Source organism: Ricinus communis, chromosome 9 (assembly GCF_019578655.1).
Source record: "Ricinus communis isolate WT05 ecotype wild-type chromosome 9, ASM1957865v1, whole genome shotgun sequence".
Lineage (NCBI taxonomy): Eukaryota > Viridiplantae > Streptophyta > Magnoliopsida > Malpighiales > Euphorbiaceae > Ricinus > Ricinus communis.
In genome coordinates this window covers 11597093-11612862 of record NC_063264.1, presented here as the reverse complement: position 1 = coordinate 11612862, position 15770 = coordinate 11597093, and the positions used below count along the sequence as shown (strand labels likewise).

The 15770-nt window shown below is 36.6% G+C and overlaps 1 non-coding gene across 1 annotated transcript; it reads left to right on the top strand.

Moving 5' to 3' along the window:
- Nucleotides 1-15335: 15335 nt before the first annotated feature.
- LOC112536525 lies at nucleotides 15336-15442 on the top strand. The gene has a single exon (XR_003080515.2). It is a non-coding gene; the product is annotated as a small nucleolar RNA R71 (small nucleolar RNA).
- The last annotated feature ends 328 nt before the right edge of the window (nucleotides 15443-15770 follow it).

Genomic DNA, 15770 nt, shown 5'->3' with positions numbered 1-15770 from the left:
AAAGTCCAAATCAATCTATATAAATAAGTCAACTAAATTCAATTCCTTACATTTTATAATACCTTAAATACATCCTATATTACACATACTAAAATATGCCATTGCAATGCACTTTGACAAATACAAAACAAATGAAAGATGTGGAATTCACATAATCAAATGGAATGATTTGAGATGCATATGTTTAAGTGTATTTTATGTAATACATGCAAATTTAAATGAAATGCTTGTGGTTAAGGTCAAGGATGTTACATTTTTCCCTCTCTTTTAAGAATTTTGTCCTCAAAATTCAATACCTGCGAATAAATAGGGATATTATCGCTTCATATTCTCCTCAGTTTCCCAAGTAGCTTCTTCCTATGAATGGTTCCTCCACAACATTCTAACCAAGGAAATCTCTCAATTTTGTAACTGTTTTATCTTATAACTAATGATTTTTACCGGTTCTTCAACATAATTCAAATTATCGGCAATTTCCACTTCTTGATTTTTAAGTATATGTGTAGGATCAGATCGATATCTTCTAAGCATATTCACGTGAAACACATCATGCATCTAGGCCATTTCTGGTGGTAGTGCTAACCTATAAGCCAATGGACCAATTCTTTCAAGAATTTTATATGGCCCAATATATTGAGGACTCAACTTGCCGTTTTTGCCAAATCTAATTGCTCCTTTCCATGGTGAAATTCGAAGAAACACTTTGTCACCCACTTCATATTCTATTTCTCTCCTATGCTGGTATGTATAGCTTTATTTTCTATCTTGTGCTACTTTGAGTCTACTTCTAATTAGTTTTACTTTATCCACTGTATCTTGAGTATTTTAGGGCCTTCTAATACACACATTCCTTCTTCATCCCAAGCAATAGGACTATGACATTTTCTTCCATATAATGCCTCATATAGTGCCATCTGGATACTACTATGTTACTGATTGTTATAAGCAAACTCCATTAAACCAATATGTTCATCCCATGCACCTTTAAATTCTAATACTCAAGCTAGGAGCAAATCTTCGAGTGTTTGAATTGTTCTTTCTGATTGCCCATCTGTCTAAGGATGAAAAGGAGTGCTGAAATATTTAGTACCCAAAGCCTCATGTAAACTCTCCCAAAAGCGAGATTTAAACCGCTGATCCCTATTTGTTACAATGGACACGGGAACTCCATGAAATATAACAATTTCATTCACATATTGTTTGGATAAGAATTCAAGTGAACTACCCCATCTGATAGGCAAAAGGTGAGCTGACTTAGTTAATCGATCAACAATCACCCATATAGCATCATTCTTTCTTGGAGTTCCACATACAAAATCCATCATTATTCTTTCCCATTTCCATACCGGAATTAACAAAGGTATCAACTTTCCAACTAGTGTTTGGTGTTCTGCTTTGACTTGTTGACATGTTAAACATTTTGAGACATACTCTGCCACATCTTTCTTCATTTTAGGCCACCAATAATGAGGTCGTAAGGTGTTGTACATTTTGGTCATCCCTGGGTGCATAGCATATGGAGCATTATGTGCCTCCTGCAAAATTTCTCGGCGTAGGTTATCAACATCAGGTTCACAACTGAACATTAATCTTTTTAATTTCCCCTTGCTTTACTTTGTCAATCTTTTCTTATAGTTGTGGATCCTTGCTCTGTGCTTCCTTAATTCTGTTATGCAATATTGGTCTAACTTGCAAAGTAGCAATTAACACTCCATTTTCTCGCAAATTTAATTTGACATTCATAGTTCGGAACTGAACCAAAGAAGAGAATCGAAATATATGTAAATCAGCTACACTGCTTCTTGTCTTCCTATTCAAAGCAGCAGCTACTACATTTGCTTTTCCTTGATGATACTCAATTGTGCAGTCATAATCCTTCAAAAATTCTAACCACCACCTTTGTCTCATATTTAACTCTTTTTGGCTCAATAAGTATCTCAGACTTTATGATCAATAAATATCTGAAATGTTTCTCCATATAAATAATGCCTCCATATTTTCAAAGTGAACACAACAGCAGTAAGTTTTAGATCATGTATTTGATAAGATAATTTATATGGCCTTAGCTGTTTAGATGCATATGCAATCACCTTACCATGTTGCATTAGCACACATCCCAAACCCTGATGAGAATCATCACTATATACTACAAATCCTCTAGTACCTGTAGGAATTGTTAACACTGGAGCAGTTGTCAACTTTATTTTCAATTCATCAAAACTCTTCTCACATGCTTCAGACCATTCAAATACAACATTTTTTCGAATTAACTTTGTCAAAGGGTTGGCTATCAGTGAAAATCCCTTAACAAACCGGTGATAATACCCAGCTAATCTTAAGAAACTTCGAATTCTGCAAGATTCTTTGGAGTTTCTCATTTCACTACTGCTTCTATTTTCTTTGGATCCACTTCTATGCCCCATCTAGAAATAACATGTCCCAAAAATACTACCTCATCTATCTAAAACTCACATTTACTCAATTTAGCATACAATTGTTTTCTCTCAAGGTTTGTAACACAATTCTCAAATGATGTTCATGTTCCTCCTTCTTGAACAGACAAGTATGTCATAAATGAACACAATTATAAATTTGTATAAGTAGGGCTGAAACACCTTGTTCATGAGAGCCATAAATGCAGCTGGTGGATTAGTTAAAGCAACGGCATCACTAAAAATTCATAGTGCCTGTACCTGGTTTGAAAAGCAATCTTTGGTATGTCTAAGTCTGAAATTTTAAGCTGATAGTAGCCTGATCTAAAATCAATCTTCGAAAGCACCTGAGCTCCCTGCAATTGATCAAACAAATCATCTATTCTGGGCAAAGGATATTTGTTCTTCATGGTGACCCGATTTAATTGCCTATAATGGATACACAACCTCATTGTCCCATCTTTCTTTTTCACAAATAGCATTGGGGCACCCCAAGGTGACACACTAGGCCTAATGAACCCCATGTCAAGTAGTTCCTGCAACTGAGTTTTCAATTCTTTCAGTTCAACTGGTGCCATCCTATAATGTGAAATGGACATTGGTGCTACTGCCGGTACTAGTTCAATTGTGAATTCCACTTCTCTATCAGGTGGCAAACCTGGTAAATCATCTGGAAACATATCTAAAAAAATTCATTTACCACTGGGATATTTTCAATTGTATTATTTGTAGTTCTTGTATCTATCACACGTGCTAGATAAGCTTCACAACCGCTTTTAACCATTCAAAAAGCCTTTACAATATAAATTAGACATGCAGGCACAATTTGTCTTTCCCATCGATTGATTCGGAGATTCTAAAATAACCTCCTTGGTGAAATAATTCACAATGGCATGATGTTTGCTCAACCTATCGATACCCAATATCACATCAAATTCACGAAGTAGCAACAACAATAAATCAGCTCTCAGTTATGCTTTATCAATGCAAATCAAACAGTCACGACATACACTGTTCAAAATTATTATTTCACCCAAGGAAGTATCTACATTTAAGTCAAAACCTAAGGATTCATGTCTATTACACAATTGAGATGCCATATTCCATGATATGAAAGAATATTTAGAGCTAGGATCAATTAAAACATAAGCTTCTAAATCATGGACAAGAATTTTACCAGTAAAAACTTCTGGGGCAGCAACAACTTCTTGTATGGTCATGACAAACACTGTAGCCTGTGCCTGAGGTCTACAACCCTGACTTTCTGATCTACTCACACCTCTGCCAGTTGCAGTTGTTCTACCTCTACCCCTGCCCCTACTAGATGTTGCTCCAACTCCAGTCGTTGAAATTCCTACTGTAGGTTCTGATATAGCTCTACCTCTACTACCTTTTGTCATACTATTTCTTTCAGGACAGTCTTTGTACATATGATCAAAAGATCCACAAAAGTAGCACGCACCAGTAAGCATTCGACATTCACTACCATGTTGTTTCCCATAATGTACACACAAAGGTCGTTGTGCCACAACTCGACTTTGACCTCTATCTATATAAGATGGAACTCCAGATCCTCTTCCCTTAAAATTAGAGTAACCACCTTGGGAACTCCACAACTCGACTTTCTATACGTTCTTTTGCTAATCTTTCAACTCTGATTACAACTGCCCTCAACTTAGTGTAATTCTTAAAATCTGTAGGTGTGATTTTGTTTCTGATCTCTTATCTTAGTCCCTCCTAAAACATTCAGCATTTTTCTTGATCAGTGGCTACTAAAGAGGAAGCATAATAAGATAACTGATTGAATTTTACTTCATATTCTGCTACAGTCATTGTCCTCTGTTTCAAGTTTAAAAACTCCCTTCTTTTATCATCTTTGTATGCTTCAGGTATGTAATTATTAGTGAACTCACAAAGAAAATCATCCCATGTTAACACAGGACACTGAACATCATTCCCAAGAATTGTTTCCCACCATTCATAAGCATCTCCCTATAACAGTGGCACTGCTTAATCAAATTTTTCTTCTGGTATGCACTTCATCAGATTAAGACCTCTTTATGTTCTTTTCAGCCAGACCGCTACAATTAAGGGATCTGTAGTGCCATGGAAATCAACTACACCAATTTCCTTAATTTATCATATCTTATTTCCCTATTCTCTTATGGTCCTTGTAGTTCCTAGTCATGTTGCTCAAAGTGTGCTTGTTCATTAGGTGCATGTTGTGCATGAGAATGTGTAGGAGATCCAACCCTATTACTAGGTTGATCTTGTGATGGATGATATGAGGCTTCCATTGAATGCATATCGGTTGACTCCTCTCTCCTTGGTGGTGCCCTATAGACATGCAAGACTATATTATATGATAATGTTTAGCAATGCACATGTCATGTCATACTCATATGTATGTTCCCTATGGAACCTCTCCCCGCTCTAATACCAAAATATGTAACACCCTATTTCTTTACTATTTAGATATCCCAAGTTTTTATTTAGTGTATTAATACAATCATATTATGGTGAAACAAAGTCAACATATTATTTAAGCATATAAAATATCATAAATTTTTATTCATATAATACATGTGAAGTACATTTACAAATATAACACAAAGCATATGTCTTTATCATGTGGATGCTTATGATACAAGGAGAGAGAGAGTGAGGGTTCAACCGATGACCTTTGCTCTATACTTTATTTACAATGTTATATGCTTCAAATAGTCACACCTCAAGCTTCACTATTTGGGAAAATAATTATGATTTGGTGAGTCGCGACTCAATGAATATAAATATCAATTAAATTCTAAAGGCACACAAACCTAGAAAAAGGATAAGTAACCTGATTCAAGAGCCAAAAGCTCTGATACCAAATGTCAAAAACTTAATGGGTGCTACTTGTGTTAGCTACAATCTAAGACAGTGTACCTATCGATGCAGTCTAGCACTAATGGCGAGTATCAAGGTCGTATTCCTCGGGAAAGTGAAAGCCCAGAGTTACTCCTTTGTTATTTGTTATATTAACTGAAAATGAGTGATGAATAATTTCTAAACTAACTAATAGCTACAAGCTAAATTCTAAGGGAGATGCAGGAGTAATTGATAACTAAAATAACCAAGACAAGAGAGCAAACCCAAAGGGAACCTAAACTAGTTGGCAATCAAACAAAAGATAAAGGATTGGAGAGTCTAATTATGCTACCCGTGGACGAATTCTTAACCGAATTCGATTTCTCTCTCTCGATAACCGAATCCCTAAACCTAATAACCTAAAGTTGGAATCTCTTCCTAACGATTGATTCTTAAATTAGCATTAAGCTTTAATCTGCCTCTATTAAGCTTTGTTAATTCTTAATCCGGCTAGTTAATTATCCTTATCTCTAAGCGATTATTAACCAGTTCTTGCTATTCAAAATTCCAATTGCCAAATGGACTTCTCAATCATACAAAGCAATTTAAACACACAATTCACAACGTCTAATAATAATGCATTATCTTATTAATACTGAAAGCAAGAAGAATACAAAACTAACCCAAACAATCCAACAATATAATACTAAGCCAACATAGTAAAGAAATCCCAATGGATTTAATCCATCTAGCTAATCATGTTCATTATCAAAATCCACAAGAATACAATTACAACAAAGAGTAAAGGTAGAGAAACCCTATTACACCCTTGGATGAGAGTAAACAGCCCCAATTCCTCTTGCTCGAATTGAATCGATTCTTGTTCCTCTTGCTCGATTTGAAAACCAATCAACGAACCTCGCCCAATCTTTAATCCTTGAAGGGAATCCGATTGAATCCTTGATCCAAGTCTCCTTTTCCCTTGGTTTCAGCTTAGAAAACCCTTAGGGAGAGAAAAGTTAGGGTTTGGGACGTTCTCCCCCGCTCTCTTTCTTCTTTCCTCTCTTCATTCTTTTAATTAATTCCCCTTGTCGCCGCCAACATGGCCGTGTTCCTGGCCGTGTTACTCTCTATGGTCGTGCTCCCTAGGAACTTATTTTTCTTTTATGTTTGATGATACCCAACACAGCCGTGTTGGTGCCCGTTTTGGGAACATGGCCAGTGTTGAAACCAACACGGTCATGTTCAACTTCCTCATGCTTGTACTTAGCTTGTTTCGGCAGCTTTGGCGTCAAATTATGCTCAAATTCTTCCCTTCATCATCCTTTTACTTTTTTTTTGACCTAATGCACACAAACAGATGCATAGGGTGAGTGTTGGGACCAATTCACATCCAAATATCCATAAAATCAATCTTAAAAACCCCATTTAAATGTGTGTATTTTACGCACATCAAAGAACCCCACACTTAGCTCATTGCTTGTCTTCAAGCAATCAAAAGTAAAATAAGGAAAATAAACCACTAAGGAACAACACTTGAACTGACAGACAAGCTAGAGAGCTCCTTCACATATCCTTAACAAGCGTAAGTCAAACAAAAAGAAACGAAGCAATCAATTCAAGTATCACAACCAAGATGCCAATAATTCACAAAATACTGTCTCAACAAAATTATTCAGAACCAACTCCTCACCAGATTCACTCTAAATCACTCAAAGTGTTTAAAGGGTAGTGTTTAATCGCTTACTGCATCAACTACTGCCTTACTTACTATATGCTTGCCCTTAAATCCTACTCCTACCACTTATGGAGAGTCAACAACCATGTCAGGAGGTCTTTCTAAGGGTTGTAATGGGGATTAGGTAGGGGTAGGTAAATTTGGTAAGAGTTGAACCTATGGTGTTCTATAATGAAATACATGACCTGCACACAAGTGACAATGATCACAAGGGGTAAACAATGGACAGTAGTCCAAGGTGGGAAATAGGAATTAAGTCAAAATGTTTAGCTCACTTACTTTCTTTCTTTTCATCACCTTTCCCTCTTATTCTTTTATTTCTTTTTTTTTTCTTTTCTTTTTTCTTCATAAGGGAAGAACATTCACATAATAAAGTGAATTTTTTTTTATTGAAGAAAGCTACTATAAGATTCCATACTATTCCCAAGACAAAAATTCCCAATAAAAACAACTCATGTGCAGAATCATAACCCAAAGCAGAATAAAACTAAGTGGCAATGAAATATGATAGAAAATGGTGAAAGAGGGGGTTATCTACAAAATCAATAAATGAATGAAGGCTATTTGGCTAGAATGAAAAACCTAAGTGCCTTTATCATACCAAAGTGTTAAACACTCCTTGTGGCCCTCATAAGCATTACCGAGCAAGTTCTAAAAGTAAAGATAGTAATTGGCACTCTCAACAAGAAATAAATACAAGCACATAAAGTGTATGCTTACAATTTAGGCTCAATTTCTCACAAGTGTGCTTTTGAGTAGGTTCCAAACAAAAATCATCAAAACAGAATTAAATAAACCAAAGTAACTTAGTGCAAAACTCAAACTAATTATCTTACATTCTTCTAGAAAACTCAACACTATCGGTTTTACCCGAGCACATAGGCATAAACAGGATTTCAAAAGCAAGTCAACAATAAGAGCATCGAAACAAAGTGAAAAATTTTCAAAATTTTACAAAAAATTGCATAAGGAATAAACAAATAACTGAAATGGGATAAATGAAATGCGATGTATACACTAGAGAAGGATTTGAATTTCATATACAGAACAATAAAAACATGAAAACAAGTGTATATAAATATCACCACCTCACACTTGAAGGACACGCTGTCCTCAGTGTACAAAATATAAGAAATGAAAAAGGAAAAAGAAACTAATACTGCCCTGACTATGGCTCCGGAGTGAAAAGAGGTGCATCAGCAGGTATATCAGGGCGTTGGCTGGTCTGTGGTGGAGGAGTGGCTACAAATAATAAAATAAGGAATTAAAATTAAAACTGAAATAAAAATTAAATAAATTATGAAAACTAAAACTAATAAAATGTTTCAAAACAAAAGGTTAAAATATTAGAGATTAAAGATAAAAATTGGGGTGCCTCCCGATCCTTTATCTTTTGTTTGATTGCCAACTAGTTTAGATTCCCTTTGGGTTTGTCTTCTTGTCTTGATTATTTCACTTATCAATTACTCCTGCATCTCCCTTAGGACTTAGCTTGTAGTTAATAGTTAGTTTAGAATTTATTCATCATCCATTTTAGGTTAATATAACAAAGAACAAAGGAGTAACTCTGGGCTTTCGCTTTCCCGAGGAATATGACCTTGATACTCGCCATTAGTGCTAGACTGCATCGATAGGTACACTGCTTTAGATTGTAGCTAACACGAGTAGCACACATCAAGTTTTTGGCGCCGTTGCTGGGGAATGTTTGAAAACTAAAGTGAAATTTGCTATTTGTTAATTTAGCCATTTTTTTTCTTTCTTATTATTTTATGATTTTTATTTTTATTTGTTTAATAATTTTATTTTTGTACATATTTATTTAGTTTAAGTTAATGATTCATATAGTGAATGATAAGGAGGTTCAATGCTAAATTTAAACTCTTTTTATGATGCATTGGAAAATGGGATCAGGAACCAAGAGAGTGCTAAAAATTGAGATGCCCGTGCATCTTTAGATGCTCGAGTGGAATCGTTTTGCAGGGCTACCGATCAACTCTCTTCTCCTATCCTTTCATCTCAAGTCTTTTGTGAATTTTGTTGTGGTTTACATATGTGTAATGATTGTCCATTGTATAGTGATGTTGCTCATTGTTCTTATAACTGTGAACAGGTGAATTATACGGGAAGTTGGCCAAATGACTCGTATGGAAGCACCTACAATCAAGAGTGGAGCACTCATTCACCCTTTGGATAGAGCTTAGATGGCCAAGAACCACTAGGAATTGAGCAACTACATCAGCAGCCTAATGTTGCACCTTCAACTCAAGATGAAGAGTTAGTGTCTGAGGAGCTGATGATGAGGTTCATTACAAGTCTTGATGACAGATTCCAACAAACAGAGAGGATACTTGAAGATCAACAAGCCTCGATTAAGAACATAGAGCATCAAGTTGGCTTGATCTTTCAGTTACTAGCGGCAGAGCAATTGGAAACTCCATCAAACGCTACTGAATCCGAGGAGCATTTGAGCGCCATCACTTTGCGTTTAGGTGAGAATTTTTCTGGTTTATCTATTATGTTTGACGATGATGCTTATGTGCAGGACGACTCTTTGAACATGGAGATAGAACCAGAAAAGGAAGAGGCAAACATGATCCCTCTGAAAGACTATCAACAGGAATGTATAGTTGATGATGCTGAGTTGCAGTTAGAGGAATTGTTGGTAAATTTTTCACAAGTCCCCTCGATGATGGAAGATGAGCACGAGTTGTCTAATGAAGAAGTCTTGGAGGAGCTCCAGTTTCTCCTAGCAAGTGAACCAAGCCAGGGACTGAAGAAAACCATCGACACTCCTGAAGAGATTGCCCAACCATCGATCCTTCCAATTGTTGAAACTCCAGCTTTCAAATTGGAAGAGCCCCTAGAGCATCATGACTACATCCAATTATACGAGGAGCGAGTCTTACCCATCATATTGGCAGCTTGTTTGATAGTCGGGAAGAGGAAATTGACGATTATCCCTTTAAGTGGATACTTGAAGACATTTGCTTGGAAGAAGGATGGATGGTCGTCGATCACGCCCATTTGCCTTTCACCATGAGTCCAGCTAAGAAGACTCGTCACATAAAAGAAGCGCTTTTGGGAGGCACCCCAAACTTTATCTTTAATCTTTAATAGTTTAACATTTTGTTTTGAAACATTTTATTAGTTTTAGTTTTCATATTTTCAGTTTTAATTTTATTTCTTTATTTTATTATTTTGATTCTCTGAGGAGGCACTGAATTTCCACAACATCAGCCTCGATGGATGATCAGGGCAGTCCCCTAGATCTTTTTATTTTTCTGCATTTATTTACTTTATTTTTCATACATGTCATGCACTTGGATTGTATTGCCTTTGTTCTCTGAGTTGAGCATTCCATGCGGGGTATCCATAACATTTTACACTGAGGACAGTGTGTTCTTCAAGTGTGGAATGCTTATGGATAAACCTTAATCTCTCATATGGATTTTTAATATATCTGAAATTGCTATGGCTAGGTGTTGTGTATTTTTAGGGGATGTTAGGACACTGTATTTTTATGCACTTGAGTATGCTATTTTTGAGCTGATTGATGACTTGATTTATAGAATTGTAGTTACTTTTCTTTATTGTTCATTGTCCTTAGAAAACAATTTATGGTGTTTTACACATCAACCTTGCCGGGTTAAACCGGTGTTATTTAATTATTTTTTCGAATTGTCAAATTTTAACTTAGAACATTGATAATATCATATGCATGTGTTTCTTAAATAATGATTCAATTAATGATGTTGCGAACCAACTGCACCTAATACCACACCTGAAAGTGAGATTTTAAGCCAGTTGAGCATTCATTATGCTTATGCTCTTTATATTTCTTGTTTGAGTGTGCATTGTACTTAACTTTGCTTCTAGAACTTGCTTTGTAATGCGTGTCGAAGTTACATGAATATTGTGAATACCATGAGATGATTTGGGCGATTTAGGATTCCCCACATTTGACCAAAAGCCTACCACCTTATGTTTCCATTAGTTAGCCAATTTTTGAGCCTTAACCTTTTCTTCATAATCTACACCTATACACTTCAATTATACCATTCTTTACATTTATCTTTCCTTTACCCTTATGCTGGAATTTCTTTCTGTGATATGTTCGACTTTATGTGGGATTAAAATGCTAGTTGCTATTTTGGTAAATTCACTAAATCTTTTTGATATTTTAAATGCTCCCCTTGATCCAATTTGTATTTGTTATTCTTTATGTTTATTGAAGGTTGTACGGTCGCTAATAAGTCGCTAGTTCATTTCTTTAAAAAAAAAAAAAAAGAGAAAAAAAAAGAAGAAGAAGAAGAAAAAGAAAATATAATAAACAAATCTCTTTAATTATTTATCTTTTTATTGGATTTAGAGCATTTGCGAGCGTTATTCTATGAAGTAGGGATTTTAGTGAATGATTCTTTTTGTGATCTTAGGCATTTAATCCTTTGAGCATATAATATTGTTTATCACACGAATTCCAGCATTTTCATACTTCTGTCCAAATCTCCGTACCTTTACCCTAGCCCCATTACAACCTTGGTAAAGACCCTTTGATTTTGGTATTTACTTATTCACAGTAGCGAAGATATGATTTATCAGCAAGCTTATGGTGAGCGGGTCTTGTGCATTTGCTTGGAGGGATTTGTTATTCACCTAATATACACTTTGAGCGACTTGAGTGATCCCTGTGAGGCATTGGTTCATGATGTTTGTGTTGAGTTGTCATTTAAGTTACTCATGCATTAATATTAATTCCATTCTTTGTTAATGATTTGTAATTTGATTTATGATTGAGTATCCTTTGAGATGTGTTGAATACTCTCTGTTATGGACTAGGGGCATAAACTGAAAGGAATTGCTAACTGTAGTTTTATGAGGTGAGTTGTTAATTGCTTGAGGACAAGCAATAGCTTAAGTTTGGGGTAATTTGATAAGCATAGTTGTACACATATTTGCTTGCATATTATTGCGTATGTTCTTAGCAATTATTGTGCTTTTATTCCCAGATCACCCGTGTTTTGTGTTCTTTTGCATTTCAGGAACATTTATAGGACCATCATCGTTGTTTAAGCAAATATAGATTAATACGTGTGGAAACGGACGAGAATTCATCAAGATCGGACAAGAGCCATGAGCACGGACCATTGCTTTGATTCTTGAAATTGGCACTTTGGGCACGGTTTCCGTAGCCACCACGGCCATGACCGCGGCGTGGTGGATAACACGAGGAGAAACACGGCCGTGGTGTATCTGAGGGGCTACGGTAGTGGTGAAACCCTACTTGGTGAGATCCACAGTTTTAACACGGCTGGACTTGGCGTTAAATATATAAGAAAAATGAATTTTCCTTAGAAAAACGAGGAGGGGGAAAAAGAGTGACATTGAGCCCTAGTGGCTAGTTCGGTTTCATGCAATCGAGTGCGAAAGAGAGTTGCAGTGAGTAGAATCCCGGAATCGTAAGATTCCGAGTGCAAAATGATAGTGGAGCAATTCAAGAGGCAGTTTGGGAGATTAATCAAAGTGTAGATCCAGATTTGGAGCTGTTCATCCAATTCGAGAGAAAAGGGTGTACATGTTTTATTTTCATTATTCTTTCACTGTAATTGATTTCCTAGATTGTTTTAAACATGAACATGTTTAGCTAGACTGATTTAATCCATTGGGATTTCTTTACTATGTTGGCTTGATATTATATTGTTGGATTGTTTGAGTTGGTTTTGTATTCTTCTTGTTTTCAGTATTAATAAAATAATGCATTATTCATGAGACGTTGTGAATTGTGATGTTTAGATTGCTTTATGAGATTGAGAAATCCGTTTGGCAATTGGAACTTTGAATAACAAGAACTGGTTAATAATCGCTTAGAGATAAGGATAATTAACTAGCCGGATTAAGAATTAACAATAGAGGTGGATTAAAGCTTAATGCTAATTTAAGAATCAATCGTTAGGAAGAGATTCCAACTTTAGGTTATTAGGTTTAAGAATTCGGTTATCTCGAGAGAAACCAGAATTGATTAAGAATAGATCCACGGGTAGCATAATTAGACTCACCGATCCTTTATCTTTTGTTTGATTGCCAACTAGTTTAGATTCCCTTTGGGTTTGTCTTCTTGTCTTGATTATTTCACTTATCAATTACTCCTGCATCTCCCTTAGGACTTAGCTTGTAGTTAATAGTTAGTTTAGAATTTATTCATCATCCATTTTAGGTTAATATAACAAAGAACAAAGGAGTAACTCTGGGCTTTCGCTTTCCCGAGGAATGTGACCTTGATACTCGCCATTAGTGCTAGACTGTATCGATAGGTACACTGCCTTAGATTGTAGCTAACACGAGTAGCACACATCAGGAACCTAAACTAGTTGCCAATCAAACAAAAGATAAAGGATTGGTGAGTCTAATTATGCTATCCGTGGACGAATTCTTAACCGAATTTGGTTTCTCTCTCGAGATAACCGAATTTCTAAATCTAATAACTTATAGTTGGAATCTATTCCTAACTATTGATTCTTAAATTAGCATTAAGCTTTAATCCGCCTCTATTAAGATTTGTTAATTCTTAATCCGGCTAGTTAATTATCCTTATCTTTAAGCGATTATTAATTAGTTCTTGCTATTCAAAATTCCAATTGCCAAATGGACTTCTCAATCACACAAAGCAATCTAAACACACAATTCACAACGTCTCATGAATAATGCATTATCTTATTAATAATGAAAGCAAGAAGAATAAAAAACTAATCCAAACAATCCAACAATATAATACTAAGCCAACATAGTAAAAAAATCAAAATGGATTTAATCAATCTAGCTAATCATGTTCATTATCAAAATACACAAGAATTCAATTACAACAATGAGTAAAGGTAGAGAAAACCCAATTACACCCTTGGATGAGAGTAAACAGCCCCAATTCCTCTTGCTCGAATTGAATCGATTCTTGTTCCTCTTGCTCAATTTGAAAACCAATCAACGAACCTCGCCCAATCTTTAATCTGTTAAGGGAATCCGATTGAAACCTTGACCCAAGTCTACTTTTTCCTTGGTTTCAGCTCAGAAAACTCTTAGGGAGATAAAAGTTAGGGTTTGGGACGTTCTCCCCTGCTCTCCTCTTCTTTCCTCTCTTCTTTCTTCTCTTCTTTCTTTTAATTAATTCCCCCTGTCGCCACCAACACTACAGTGTTCCTGGCCGTGTTCCCAACACGGGCCGGTGTTCTTGGCCGTGTTACTCTCTATGGCCGTGCTCCCTAAGAACTTATTTTTCTTTGATGTTTGATGACACCCAACACGGCCGTGTTGGTGCCCGTGTTAGGAACACGGCCAGTGTTGAAACCAACAGGGCCCTGTTCAGATTAGGGATGCCCAAACTCGACTTGTTTCGACAACTTTGACGTCCAATTCTTCCCTTTATCACTCTTTGACTTCTTTTGGACCTAAAGCACACAAACAAATGCATAGGGTGAGTGTTAGGAGCAATTCACATCCAAATGTCCATAAAATCAATTTTAAAAACCTCATTTAGATGTGTGTATTTTACGCACATTAGTAGTGCTGGGGAGCGATCCTGAAGGTCTTTCTGAAAGCATCTTAGAAATTTGGCCAATTTGAGTCTCCAGGTTATGAATCGAGGCCTGCTGATTCCTAAGTGCACTATTAGTCTGCTGGAATCTTGTCTCCGTAGATGTCACAAACTTCATTATAAGCTCCTCTAAATTTGACTTCTTTTCTGGTGGAGGAGGAGCTTGTGCAGGTCCAGCTGGTTGTTGCTGTGGCTATTGATGAAGTCTTTGAAAACTTGGCGGACCGTGGGCATTATTGTTCCTCCAACTGAAGTTGGGATGATTGCGCCATCTAGGGTTGTATGTATTGCTGTAAGGGTTATTCTGCTGCTTTGGGGCATTTCCCATATAATCAACCTGCTCAACATCGGAAGACATAGCAGAATTAGATGGAAAAATAGTAGAGGATGAAGCAATCAGTACCTCTCCTGCGATGCAGATTCCAATGTCACGGGCCTATAAAACTTCGAAGCCAACGTTATTTGCATGAGCCGGCATGCAGGTTGGTCAATTTTCTTGGCTAGAAGCTCCACCTGAGCTGCCAAGGCTGCTGTAGAGTCCACTTGGTTGACCACTCCCTGTCTTCCTGGTCGGCTCCTAGAGGATTGCCACTAATAGTTGTTCATGGCCATTTCCTCGATTAGGTTGAGCCCGCGTCTTCTTGTTAGCACCACACTGTTTGACGCATCCACCATCTACTTCGTTGCAAGGTTCAACCCGCTGTAGAAGGTCTGAACCTGCATCCACACTGGCAATCCGTGATGTGGGCAGCATCTCAAAAGATCCTTAAACCTCTCCCACGCATCATACATGCTTTCATCATCAAACTGCACAAAAGAAGATATGTCATTTCTAAGTTTAGCAGTTTTAGTGGGAGGAAAATAATTATATAAACATTTTTCCGCCAACGCCTTCCAGGTAGTAATCGTTTGCTACGGAAGGGATTGCAACCATCTCTTAGCTCTGTCCCTCAAGGAAAATGGAAACAATGTCAGCCGAATGGCGTCATCGGTTGTTCCATTTATCTTGAATGTGTCACAAATCTCCAAAAAATTAGAGATATGTGCATTGGGATCCTCGCTGGGCAATCCTCCAAACTGGAAGCTCTGCTGGATCACCTGGATAACGTTGGCTTTTATTTCAAAATTGTTAGCCGCTATACCAGATCTGACTATACTAGTTTTCGTC